We start from the raw sequence: 13,236 nt of genomic DNA on the forward strand, positions 1-13,236 counted from the left end.
CGCGAGACACAACCTGAAGTAATAGTAGAATGTTAGACCCCCACTGGTCAGCTGGTGCTCCTGGCTGCTCTGGTACTGGACCTTCCTGCGAGACACAACCTGAAGTAATAGTAGAGTGTTAGGCCCCGCTGGTCAGCTGGTGCTCCTGGTTGCCCTGGTACTGGACCTTCCTGCAAGACACAACCTGAAGTAATAGTAGAGTGTTAGGCCCCGCTGGTCAGCTGGTACTCCTGGCTGCTCTGGTACTGGACCTTCCCGCGAGACACAACCTGAAGTAATAGTAGAGTGTTAGGCCCCGCTGGTCAGCTGGTACTCCTGGCTGCTCTGGTACTGGACCTTCCTGCGAGACACAACCTGAAGTAATAGTAGAGTGTTAGGCCCCGCTGGTCAGCTGGTACTCCTGGCTGCCCTGGTACTGGACCTTCCCGCGAGACACAACCTGAAGTAATAGTAGAGTGTTAGGCCCCGCTGGTCAGCTGGTACTCCTGGCTGCTCTGGTACTGGACCTTCCTGCGAGACACAACCTGAAGTAATAGTAGAGTGTTAGGCCCCGCTGGTCAGCTGGTACTCCTGGCTGCTCTGGTACTGGACCTTCCCGCGAGACACAACCTGAAGTAATAGTAGAGTGTTAGGCCCCGCTGGTCAGCTGGTACTCCTGGCTGCCCTGGTACTGGACCTTCCCGCGAGACACAACCTGACGCAAGCAAGTAGCTTCGTATGCAGGTCTAATGGTCAATGAGAATTTTAAGTTGTATATTTCATTAAACAAATTTTATATCTAACATTCATTAGAACTCTTCCAGCTAAACAATTGAGGATCCCGGGGTAAGCCCCAGCCAGGACAGAAATGGTTTGGTATGGTTCCTTTCACCTGACGACTCTGTTCACCTAGCAGTAAATAAGTATCTGGGAGTTAGGTAACTGTGGGGGTTGCATCCTGGTGAGGGTCAGCAGGGTCAAAACCCCCAACATGGGTAGTGAATATTGCCGGAACAGAGGCGGACTTTTTATTAAGAAGCAAACCAGTTACTGCAAGGAGTGGATGGCCAACAGGCTGTAGTGGATATATGGGCCTGCGGCCTGCTACAAGGAAAAGCATGTTGGATGAAATTTTTTAAATAATTAATAATTGTACATGATTAACCAAAATAAATATAATATAGTTATACTAATTGTGTTATTTTTTCCCATTTTAAGTCAAGTGTATTCATGCCAAAAAAGTATATTTACCTCTCTATAACAATCCCCTCGAGCATATAACTTGCATGGCTGGTTCATTCAGTTTTACTCATTTTCCTCTGCTAAGTAATTAAATTGATTTATGGCCACAATACTTATGAGTTCACATACTTTGTAATTACAGTAACATCAAAAATCACTTTAGGATCATGTACTTACTAAAAGAGTAAAACTATATTGCACAAATGTTGCCATTGAACCTTACGATACTCAGAGTTAATGAGATACTTTGCCACTAATAACCTATGGAGATCAGATCTATTGTGCAGTGTTAATACTTAATTTATGATCATTACGAACAAACACGAAGGCACCAATTTCCTTGAGCATAACACATGTCAGGTAGACAGCGTTAAATTTCCTTACAATTACCTGGACAGTAAAGATGGCGGAGGTCTGGTCGGAGGCGGAGAAGAGGACTGGCAGGAGGTGGTCTTGGGCCTCTCCAGGCACACACTTGAGCTTGCCCTCCGGGGCGTGGATCAACAGCGACGAGTTAGAGGGAGAGAATGAGTGCTCCAGGGTCTTCGAGAACTCTGACTGATGCATATTCGCCCGGGAGTTCAGGGCCTTTATCTGAGGAGAGTTAAACACACTTTAGCATATTACACAATGATCACTAAATCTTTTTGGAAAAGTCAAACCCAGTGTACTCAAGCTTGCTCTCACTTTTTGGTGTTATCTGGTAAATTTCAGTAGGTTAACAAGCCTTAGGTAATTGCATGAAGCCTCCGAGACCCACCCTCCGAGGCCCACTGTTGCACGAAGCCTCCGAGGCCCACTCCCCGAGGCCCAGCCTTACCTAGCAAGAAGGAAACTCAGTCTGGCTGTCTACGAGGTGCAGGAGCAAGGGGAGGAAAGGTATCAGGGGAAAGCGCAACCCATTTTATTATGACTATATAACACTGGGAAGGGGTCAGCATAAGGATTTGGGACGGGAGGGTGGAGAGGGGAGGGAAGAATGATGCCCAACCAACTTGGACGGTCGAGTGAGCTGCCTGAAAAAAATGGTAACCCCGAGGAAAACATCCCTTCGGCGACCCGTGATCGATGAACCTTGGTCAACCTATTGATTTCACTGCACCAACATCAAAGTAGTTAGTAACCCCCCATTTGGTTTGTAATGCACTTACACGTGCATTGGGTCTTCACTTTCTTCACAAAAAGCCGCAGAGTTCAGGGCAGACTTACACTCCCAGAATAAAGTATTACACGTCTCCAAGTACAACAAGCATATGCTTGGCACGAGACCACAGACAGTATTCAGCCGGGCTTCTTAACCACGAGCCAGACTGTTACAGGAGAACCTACAGGGTGTTCCGAGGCGCCACCAGCGAAGCCCGATGGAGCCACACAGATCCCAGCACACAAAGTAGCTGCTATACGAGGTGTGATATCCCCGGTAACCTGAACTTTTTGTGAAGTATTTTTTGGCTGGAAAGTAGGGACGTGGAGGGATGGAATCATTACACATTGATGACACTCGTCCCACACGCCGGAAAAAGAAGTTACCGACAACGTTTTGGTCCGTCCACATCCTCATTTCTTTTCAGACGTGTGAGATGGACGTCAAATTTTCATACAGTTATTGTGATTTTTTACATTAAATTATGAAGTTTATAAAGTCATCCTATTTAAGAGTGGAAGAAAATTACTTTTTTTGAGGTCTTTGGACCCTAAGACTATTTTTACCATATTCTTTAAAGTTTTATTTGCATGCTCTTATTTACTCTGGCTCTCATATGGATGTATGACAGTCTGATACCCGCATTATAAAGGTAAACTCTACTTTAAGCTCTATAGAAAAAGCTGCAGATGGCAAGGAGGACGGCCATGAGTGTCCAGGAACTCCTAATAGCATACAGCACTCCTGGGCTGTGCATCTCTGCCAGTTCTTGCAGTCATTTGCAATAATCCAAACGTTTTGGAAACAAAACAGCAGTTGAGTATAACCTTGAACAGGTGGGCAGAAGCTTTGCCGGTGACCGAAGCTGCAATACCAAAAGCCAAGCTCTCATGGAAAGACCAACCGGCTATCAATAGTCAAACTCTCACATTCAGAGAACATATAGAACAGCACACAAGACGGTGAAAAGCGGTCTTAGAAACCTGGTACACAGTAACAACTACACTTTAAGAAAATGTTCCAAGAAACCGAAAGTGAATGGTAGCAACACAACTACCGTGAACCACCAGCACAGAAGTAATGAGGCAACACAACTACCGTGAACCAACAGCACAGAAGTAACGAGCAACACAACTACCGTGAACCACCAGCACCGAAGTAACGAGGCAACACAACTACCGTGAGCCACCAGCACAGAAGTAACGAGGCAACACAACTACCGTGAGCCACCAGCACCGAAGTAACGAGGCATCACAACTACCGTGAACCACCAGCACAGAAGTAACGAGGCAACACAACTACCGTGAGCCACCAGCACCGAAGTAACGAGGCATCACAACTACCGTGAACCACCAGCACCGAAGTAACGAGGCATCACAACTACCGTGAACCACCAGCACAGAAGTAACGAGCAACACAACTACCGTGAACCACCAGCACCGAAGTAACGAGGCATCACAACTACCGTGAACCACCAGCACAGAAGTAACGAGCATCACAACTACCGTGAACCACCAGCACAGAAGTAACGAGCATCACAACTACCGTGAACCACCAGCACAGAAGTAACGAGCAACACAACTACCGTGAACCACCAGCACAGAAGTAACGAGCAACACAACTACCGTGAACCACCAGCACAGAAGTAACGAGCAACACAACTACCGTGAACCACCAGCACAGAAGTAACAAGCAACACAACTACCGTGAACCACCAGCACCGAAGTAACGAGGCAACACAACTACCGTGAACCACCGGCACAGAGGTAACGAGCACAAGCTCAGAAGTCAAGATTCATATATGTGTCAACACAGAACTAACGAACACAGTAATATATGGGACTGCACAAGGCATGTTGTCCCATGTGAGGCAGCTCTTATTTATGCTACACAACTCGTTCATTCATGTTTATATTCATTGATCCCACTTGTATTTTATTTATAAGTAATATCTTTTATAAATCAACAAATCTATTCTCAAACCTGTATTTACCCAGGCCTTTCCTGAATCTAAACGTCCAGTTTGTACCCATTGTTTCGTGCTTTACTTTGTTTTCCTATAAACTATGAGTTCCGTCCTCTCCCTTGTTCTTGCCAATCAATATACAGAGTATTTGAACCTCTTCTTCTTCCCACTGTTGATACTCGTCCTCTCCCTGGTTTGGCTATGTTGATGACAGTTTTGTTCTATGGGCTCATAACCGTCTTTTTCTAGTCTTTCCTCTCCTCTCTTAACAATCTGGCTCCTCCTATCAATTTCTAAGTATAATTGTAATCTAATTCCATTCCTCCTTTCCCAGACGTTCAAGTTCACAGCTCTGTGTCCGGTTTGTCTTTCTCTGTGTGCCGCAATTTTAAGCACAATGGTACATATATTTACTTCATTTCCTACCATCCACTTTGTCAAGAAAAGTGTTCTTGTCTCTCTTCCTCCACGTCCAACATATCAGTGACCTTCAGTTTTTTATTCTGAAATTTCTATTATTTACAAGTCTTTCTCTCGCCTTGGTTACCTTTTACATTTTATCAACTTTGCCTATTATCAAGCTAAAGGAAATTTCTTTCATCTTAAACCTGTTTCAACACTAGTAGTACAGTCCACTACGGGCTCACCATAGCCTGTGCTACTTGGAACTTTTTGTTCCGAGTAGCAAATCTTTAACAACAACAACAAACTAGTAGTACTATGTTCTGCCTTCCTTTCATATCTGAGCTAAAAAAAAATATCACTAATACCCTCCGTCCTCTTGATGTAAAGCTCACCTGTCAACAAAAATTAAGTGTTGTTAAAAGTGCTTCAGACTTTTACTGTAAAGTTATGTTGAGAAACTGAACAACACTTGGAATTTATATTAGAAACTATAATAATAATTGTTTACTGACTAAACGTTATAATAATTATTGTTTACTGACTAAACGTTATAATAATAATTGTTTACTGACTAAACGTTATAATAATAATTGTTTACTGACTAAACGTTATAATAATAATTGTTTACTGACTAAACGTTATAATAATAATTGTTTACTGACTAAACGTTATAATAATAATTGTTTACTGACTAAACGTTATAATAATAATTGTTTACTGACTAAACATTATAATAATAATTGTTTACTGACTAAACATTATAATAATAATTAAGTCAAGAAGACACTTACGTAAACTCTCTTGGTGTTGTAGACTGGCAAGACTGTTGTGAAGAGACCATCTGGTGCTGTGGTCATGTTGGTGCAGCGACCAGCTGCACACACCTCCATGGGGACACCACCTGCCGGAGTGCCGTCTGGCTTCTCAGCCCTCACCTGCAACATGTTAAAGAAGTTCTGGAGGTTTAGATATTATGCAGACAAGGAGTCACAATAACGTGGTTGAAATATGTTGACCAAACCCCCTCACTAGAAAGTGAAGGGACGACGACGTTTCGGTCCATCCTGGACCATTCTCAAGTCGATTGTGAAGAGACCATCACAATCGACTTTACATATTAATTTTATTAAGTTAACAGTATCTTAGATGCCGTCACTGGCATCTCTGATGACTAGCTTAGTCCTGGAAGACTGTAGGTTGCCAAGACAGTGTTCTGCTGTATGGCTTAACACCATATATTTTTTAAGTTTGTATTTTACACGCGATAGATTATTTGGCCTTGGAATTGTAAACAAGTTGATACTTGATGAGTCAGTAAGATCACAAAGTATCTAGGAAAATCGACACAGAACTTGAAGTAAGAGTTACCAAGTATATACAATAATTACCATCTCCTGTTGAGTTATCACAATGATCTGTATTTTAACGTAACATAATTAACAATTAACGCACGAGGTACATTTGTAAACAAGATTTCCAATAATTTTTAAAATCAGCCTGGACAATAAGGCAGGTGTGTCCCATTAGTGTACACGAGTTATGAGTGTGATCGATATGCCACCCCAGCAAACACAAATCATCTAGAAAACGTTCGTCTATCTCTTCCCATAGGCATGGGAATGATTTGCATTGAGAATGGTGCAGGAGAGTCTTTGAGAAAATTTTAATCAAAAAATCCAAACACAAAGGTTTTATAATAAATTGTTTTTCTACAACTATTTTGTTCCTAATGTATTACAAATAGTTTTTACATGTTTAAATATAAAATTTATGGTGTTTTTTTTTTTGTAAAATTCATTAATAAATTGTGAATGATATTTATTGGCTCAGTGAAACGTTCTAAAAATCGCTCTTTTTAACACAATTTGACTCCTTATGCTTTCCACTAAACACTAATATCATGTTTAAATATATAATTTATGCATTATTCCCTAAGATAATTTATATAAATTATAAAAGTTGCTGGAAAGTGGTGTGAAAGAATCTGAAAACGTTTTGTTGTCTTATATTGGCGTGTTCTTATTAACTAGAGTGAGTAAGAGTGAGCGAGAGTGGGTAAGAGTGACTGAAGGTGAGTGAGAGTGTGTAAGTGTGAGTAAGAGTGAGTAAAAGTAAGAGTGACAGAGTGAGTAAGAGTGATTGAGAGGGTGACAGAGTGAGAGTAAAAGTGATTGAGAGTAAGGGTGAGTATGAGAGTAAGATTGATTGAGAGTTAGAGTGAGAGTAAGAGTGATTGAGAATGAGAGTAAGAGTGATTGAGAGTTAGTGAGAGTAAGAGTGATTGAGAGTAAGAGTGATTGAGAGTAAGAGTGATTGGGAGTAAGAGTGATTGGGAGTAAGAGTGATTGGGAGTAGGAGTAAGAGTGAGAGTAGGAGTAAGAATGAGAATATGAGTGATTGAGAGTAAGAATGAGAGTAAGAGTGATTGAGAATAAGAGTGATTGGGAGTAAGAGTGATTGGGAGTAAGAGTAAGAGTGAGTAAGAGTAAGAATGAGAGTAAGAGTGATTGAGAGTAGGATTGATTGGGAGTAAGAGTGATTGAGAGTAAGAGTGATTGAGAGTAAGAGTATGAGAGTAAGAGTGAGTATGAATGGGTAAGGGTGACTGAGAGTGAGTAAGAGTGACAGAGAGTAAGAGTGACAGAGAGTAAGAGTGACAGAGTAAGAGTGACAGAGAGTAAGAGTGACAGAGAGCAAGAGTGACAGAGTAAGAGTGGCAGAGAGTAAGAGTGACAGAGAGTAAGAGTGACAGAGAGTAAGAGTGACAGAGAGTAAGAGTGACAGAGAGTAAGAGTGAGTATGAGAGTAAGAGTGACAGAGAGTAAGAGTGAGTATGAGAGTAAGAGTGAGTATGAGAGTGAGTAAGAGTGATTGAGAGTTAGTGGGAGTAAGAGTGATTGAGAGTAAGAGTGAGAGTAAGAGTGATTGAGAGTAAGAGTGAGAGTAAGAGTGATTGAGAGTAAGAGTGATTGAGAGTAAGAGTGATTGGGAGTAAGAGTGATTGGGAGTAAGAGTGATTGGGAGTAAGAGTGATTGGGAGTAGGAGTAAGAGTGAGAGTAGGAGTAAGAGTGAGAGTAGGAGTAAGAATGAGAATATGAGTGATTGAGAGTAAGAGTGAGTAAGAGTAAGAATGAGAGTAAGAGTGATTGAGAGTAAGAGTGATTGGGAGTAAGAGTGATTGGGAGTAAGAGTGAGAGTAAGAGTAAGAATGAGAAGAGTGATTGAGAGTAAGAGTGATTGGGAGTAAGAGTAAGAATGAGAGTAAGAGTAAGAATGAGAGTAAGAGTGATTGAGAGTAGGAGTGATTGGGAGTAGGAGTGATTGGGAGTAAGAGTGATTGAGAGTAAGAGTGATTGAGAGTAAGAGTGATTGAGAGTAAGAGTATGAGAGTAAGAGTGATTGAGAGTAAGAGTATGAGAGTAAGAGTGAGTATGAATGGGTAAGGGTGACTGAGAGTTAGTAAGAGTGACAGAGAGTAAGAGTGACAGAGAGTAAGAGTGACAGAGAGTAAGAGTGACAGAGAGTAAGAAAGACAGAGAGTAAGAGTGATTGAGAGTAAGAGTATGAGAGTAAGAGTGAGTATGAATGGGTAAGGGTGACTGAGAGTTAGAAAGAGTGACATAGAGTAAGAGTGACAGAGAGTAAGAGTGACAGAGAGTAAGAGTGACAGAGAGTAAGAAAGACAGAGAGTAAGAGTGACAGAGTAAGTAAGTAAGTAATTATCAAAAGAAGGCACCAAACCGGGAAGGCTATGTAGCACCATCAAATACGCAAAATAATCAGAGGGCGCTAAATATCACCAAGGATGCCAATACGAGAACAAAAACGCATAAGGCGAACGATATCAAAAGTATCCGAGTCACCAAGAATTCTATCGAGGGACAGGTGACCGCGAGGGGCGGTCGGAAAGCAAAACATACGCTCGTCCTGGAAGTCAGGACATTCAAGAAGGACATGCACGACCGTAAGAGGGACAATGCAACTAGGACAATAAGGAGCAGGGCGGCACTCCATCAAGTGACCATGGGTTAAGCGAGTATGGCCAATACGCAACCTCGCCAGAGCTGTTTCCCACCGCCGGTTACGGTGGAAGGAGGACTGCCACGAGGAAACACAACATTTAAGAGTACGTAGCTTGTTACCAGTAACAGACAACCAAGAAGCCTGCCAACGGGTAAGGACTGAGGAATGGATAACCGGGTAAAAGTCGGAATACGGAATGCCCTTACGAGAGATGGGACAAGAGCGGACAGCTTCCTTGGCGGCAGCATCCGCACGCTCATTTAAAGACACACCAATATGGCTGGGAACCCAACAAAACTCAACCGACTTAAATTTACTATGAACGAGAAACAGCCAATGCTGGATCTCGACAACCACTGGATGAACTGGATTAAAGGACCCGAGAGCCATGAGGGCACTACGAGAGTCAACAACAACTACAAAGGAAGACTGACAACGAGAAAGTAGGAGACGAAGAGCATAGAGAATAGCATAAAGTTCCGCTGTAAAGATGCTAGTCTCCGGAGGCAAGCGACACATATAAGTGCGATCAGGAAAAACAACAGAGTAGCCAACACCGTCCGCTGACTTAGACCCATCGGTGAAGACAGAAACGGAGCGGGAGTGAGAAGAAAAGTGCTCGAGGAAAAGGCGTTTTAGAACCGTAGGAGGGGTAAAAGCTTTAGTGACACGGGTCAAGGAAGTACAAAACCGCGGAAGAGGGACCCTCCACGGGGGCAAAGAAGGAACAACACGAGGAGAAACATCAGAAATACGAACGGAAAGAGAATCCTGCAGGCGAGATAACCGGACAGAAAGAGGGAGGTGGTGAAGAGGAACAGGAACCGCAGGAGGGGTAAAAGTTAAAGCACGACAGAGGCGAGAGGAAGGATGTTGCAAGGACCGCGCAAGATAGCGAAGACAGTAGCGATCACGGCGGTCCTGGAGAGACAGGAAGCCAGTGTCAACATACAAGCTAAGGACGGGAGTCGAACGAAAGGCACCAGAACTGAGGCGCAACCCAGTATGGTGCAAAGCATCAAGACGGCGAAGAGTAGAAGGAGAAGCAGACGAGTAAGCAGGGCAACCATAATCGAGCTTAGACAGGACGAGAGAAGAATGTAAAGCAAGGAGAGTGCGCCTATCTGCCCCCCAAGAAGTATGGGACAAGACCCGAAGGAGGGTAAGGGCCTTAGAGCACTCAACACGGAGGTAAGAGATATGGGGAGACCAAGACAAACGAGTGTCAAGGAATAACCCCAAAAGCTTCGCGGAATCTTTGTATTCAAGGGATGACCATAAAGTGACAAAGAGGGACGAAGAACAACCCGTTTCCGCGTAAATGTCATGGCACAAGTCTTAGAAGTAGAGAACTTGAAGCCATGATCAGTGGCCCAAGACGACACGGCATCAATTGCAAGTTGAAGCCGGCGTTGAAGGAGAGGCGAATCATCACCCTGACAACAAAGGGTAAGATCATCGACATAGAGAGCGGAGAAGACACCAGAAGGAAGAGAGGAAAGAAGACCATTGAGGGCAACCAGAAAAAGAGTAGTGCTCAGAACACTACCCTGGGGCACACCTTCGTATTGCTGAAAAGAGGGAGAGAGAGCGGTACCAAGGCGCACCCGAAAGGAACGACGAGAGAGGAAGCTGCGGAGAAAGAGAGGGAGATGACCACGAAGGCCAAAAGAATGAAGTTGAGATAGGATATGATAACGCCAAGTGGTGTCGTAAGCCTTTTCCAGGTCAAAAAGGACGGCAACAACGGAGGACTTCGCAGCAAAAGCAGTACGAATATAGACCTCCAAGTTCACCAGGACATCTGTCGTGCTGCGGCACTTGCGGAAACCAAATTGAGAAGGGGAGAGGAGGTGATGGTGTTCCAGGAACCACATCAGACGAACGTTAACCATACGTTCAAAAAGTTTGCAGACACAACTTGTGAGAGCAATAGGGCGAAAGTCCTTAGGGGAAGTACCCAGAGACCCCGGTTTGCGAACAGGGAGGACAACGGCATCGAGCCAGTCCTCAGGGACTGACGACGACTCCCAGATCCGATTATACAGACTCAGTAAATACTGAGACGTGCTCGGAGGGAGATGGCGAAGCATCTCATAATGAATACCATCGGAGCCCGCCGCCGTAGAACCGCAGAGGGCCAGAGCAGAACGAAGTTCAGAGAGAGAGAAGGGATCATTATAGGGAAGCTGAAGATGAGTGCAGAAATCTAAAGGACGAGACTCAAGGACAGGTTTACGAAGAAGGAAAGATTGGGGAAGATGGAGACCAGAGCTAACAGAAGAATAGTGGGAACCCAGTTCGGAAGCGACCTGCAACGGGTCCGCCACAAGAGTATCATGGAGGTGAAACATCGGGAACGAACTTACCCGCTATCTTGCGGATACGCTTCCAGATCTGGGCCAGAGGGGTTTCGGACGTAAGTGTTGAGACATAAGATGCCCAACATTCACGTTTAGCCGTACGGATGGCCCTACGGGCCACCGCACTCGCTTTCCGAAAGAAAAGAAAAGAATCGGTCGTCTGCCTACGGCGGTGCCTCTTCCAGGCTGCACGCTTACAGCGGACAGCCCGAGCACAGTCCGCATTCCACCAGGGAACGCACTTCCGCGGACCCCGAGAGGAAGAGCGAGGAATAGAGCGGAGGGCAGCGTTGAAGACAGTGTCATGAAAAAGGAGGAGAGCGCGAGAGAGAGGCAGAAGGGAGAGGTCAGAGAGAGCAGCACTGAGGGTAAATAGGGTCCAGTCTGCCTTAGCAAACTGCCACCTAGGGAAAGAGAGGGAAGGGCGAAAAGAGAAAAAGGAAACAAGGATGGGGAAATGATCACTTCCATGGAGGTCATCAAGAACCTGCCACGTGAAATCTAAGTAAAGAGAAGAAGAGCAGAGAGAAAGATCAAGACAAGAAAGGGTGCGAGTCCGAGAGTCCAAATGAGTGGGCTCACCAGAATTCAGAAGAGACAGGGAAGAAGATAGGAGAAACGGCTCAAGGAGGCGACCCCGGGTATTCGTCAGAACGTCACCCCAAAGAGAATGACGACAATTGAAGTCACCCAGCAGGAGCACAGGCTCCGGCAAGGAGTCTAGGAGGTGTTTCAAATCAGGAAGAGAGAGCGGGACACTCGGGGGGAGATAAATGGAACAAACTGTGTACCATTTCCCCACAAAGATACGAGCAGCAGAACAATGGAGAGGCGAAGGAAAAAGTAAAGGAACAAAGGGAACATCCGCACGAATCAAGAGAGCAGAAGAATTAGAAGCCCCAGCAATGGCTGGGGGGGGGGGAGAGAAAGGAATAGCCACGAAAACGACCAGGACGAGCACCAAGCATTGGCTCCTGGAGACAGACACAAAGGGGCGAAAACCGCGAAATCAGAAGTTGGAGTTCGAGGAAATTGGCGTAATAACCTCGAACGTTCCATTGAAGAATGGACAACGACGGGAAGAGAAAGGACAAAAACAGAGAACAAGGAAGAAACAAAGGCGAAAGAGCGACAGAGCACGTTAAAGAATATCAGGGTCGGGATCAGGGTCAGCAAAGTCAGGGTTAGGGGGCATGGGTAAACTGAGCAAAGACGGAGGGAAGGAAACGGGAGAACAGATCAGAGGTGGGCGGGCGGGGTCCGGAGGAGGAGGAGGAAGAGGAGGAGACAACGGAGAGGAGCGGTCAAGGACAGCAGTAGGAAGAGGGGGAGTAGAAAGAGGGGAGCGCACCCCAGCAAGAGCAGCAACCGAAAGGGAAGCAGGGGCCAAAGAAACCTCCATAGCAGGAACAGGGGGTGCAACCACTGAAACGGGAGGGGAAGGAGCAACAGAGCCAGAAGTAGGAGCTAAGGAAGAAAGCGAAGCCTTCTTACCCGCCGGGGAAGAGGAAGGAGAGGAGCCAGGCTTACGCTTCTGACTTAAAGAGACAGGTGTCCCAGCAACTACGTACCGGGCAACGGATTCCAGCGTCTCAACAGGAGAAGCCGAACGAGAGCACACACGACGGCCGTTAGGAGAGCGATGGACATCCTCCTGCACCGACAGGCGGCGGGGAGAGCCGAGAGATGGAGGAAGAGGATGGGAAGGAGGATCGGAGGGGGACGAGGAAGAAGACACAGGAGACATGACAGACCGGGTGGAAAGAAGGGGAACCCCAGACAGAGGACCAGGAGGGGGACCCCTCGGGAAAGAACTCAAAGGAACAGAGGAGGGGGCAGTGGGCGTATCAGGGTCCAAGGCCCGGAAACGGTTGAGAGTCTGAGGAAGGGGGGAAGGACGAGGAGAGGAAGAGCGCAACACGCGAGCATAAGAGATGTTAGTATAAGGCGGGAGCCGGCGAACCTGGCGCCTCGCCTCAGGAAAAGACAAACGCTCCCGGTGCTTCAGGTTAAGGACGGCCGCCTCAAGCTTGTAATGGACACAGGCACGGGAGAACGTAGGATGGGCCTCACCGCAGTTGAGGCAGCGAGCTTGGGGAGAAGTGCACTCCGA

The 13,236-nt window shown here is 45.6% G+C and overlaps 1 pseudogene; it reads right to left on the reverse strand.

The window, feature by feature from the left end:
- Positions 1–13,236, reverse strand: part of LOC138357662 (murinoglobulin-1-like) — a 202,572-nt pseudogene that overhangs the window by 134,964 nt on the left and 54,372 nt on the right.

Source organism: Procambarus clarkii, chromosome 79 (genome assembly GCF_040958095.1).
Source record: "Procambarus clarkii isolate CNS0578487 chromosome 79, FALCON_Pclarkii_2.0, whole genome shotgun sequence".
NCBI classification, from domain to species: domain Eukaryota; kingdom Metazoa; phylum Arthropoda; class Malacostraca; order Decapoda; family Cambaridae; genus Procambarus; species Procambarus clarkii.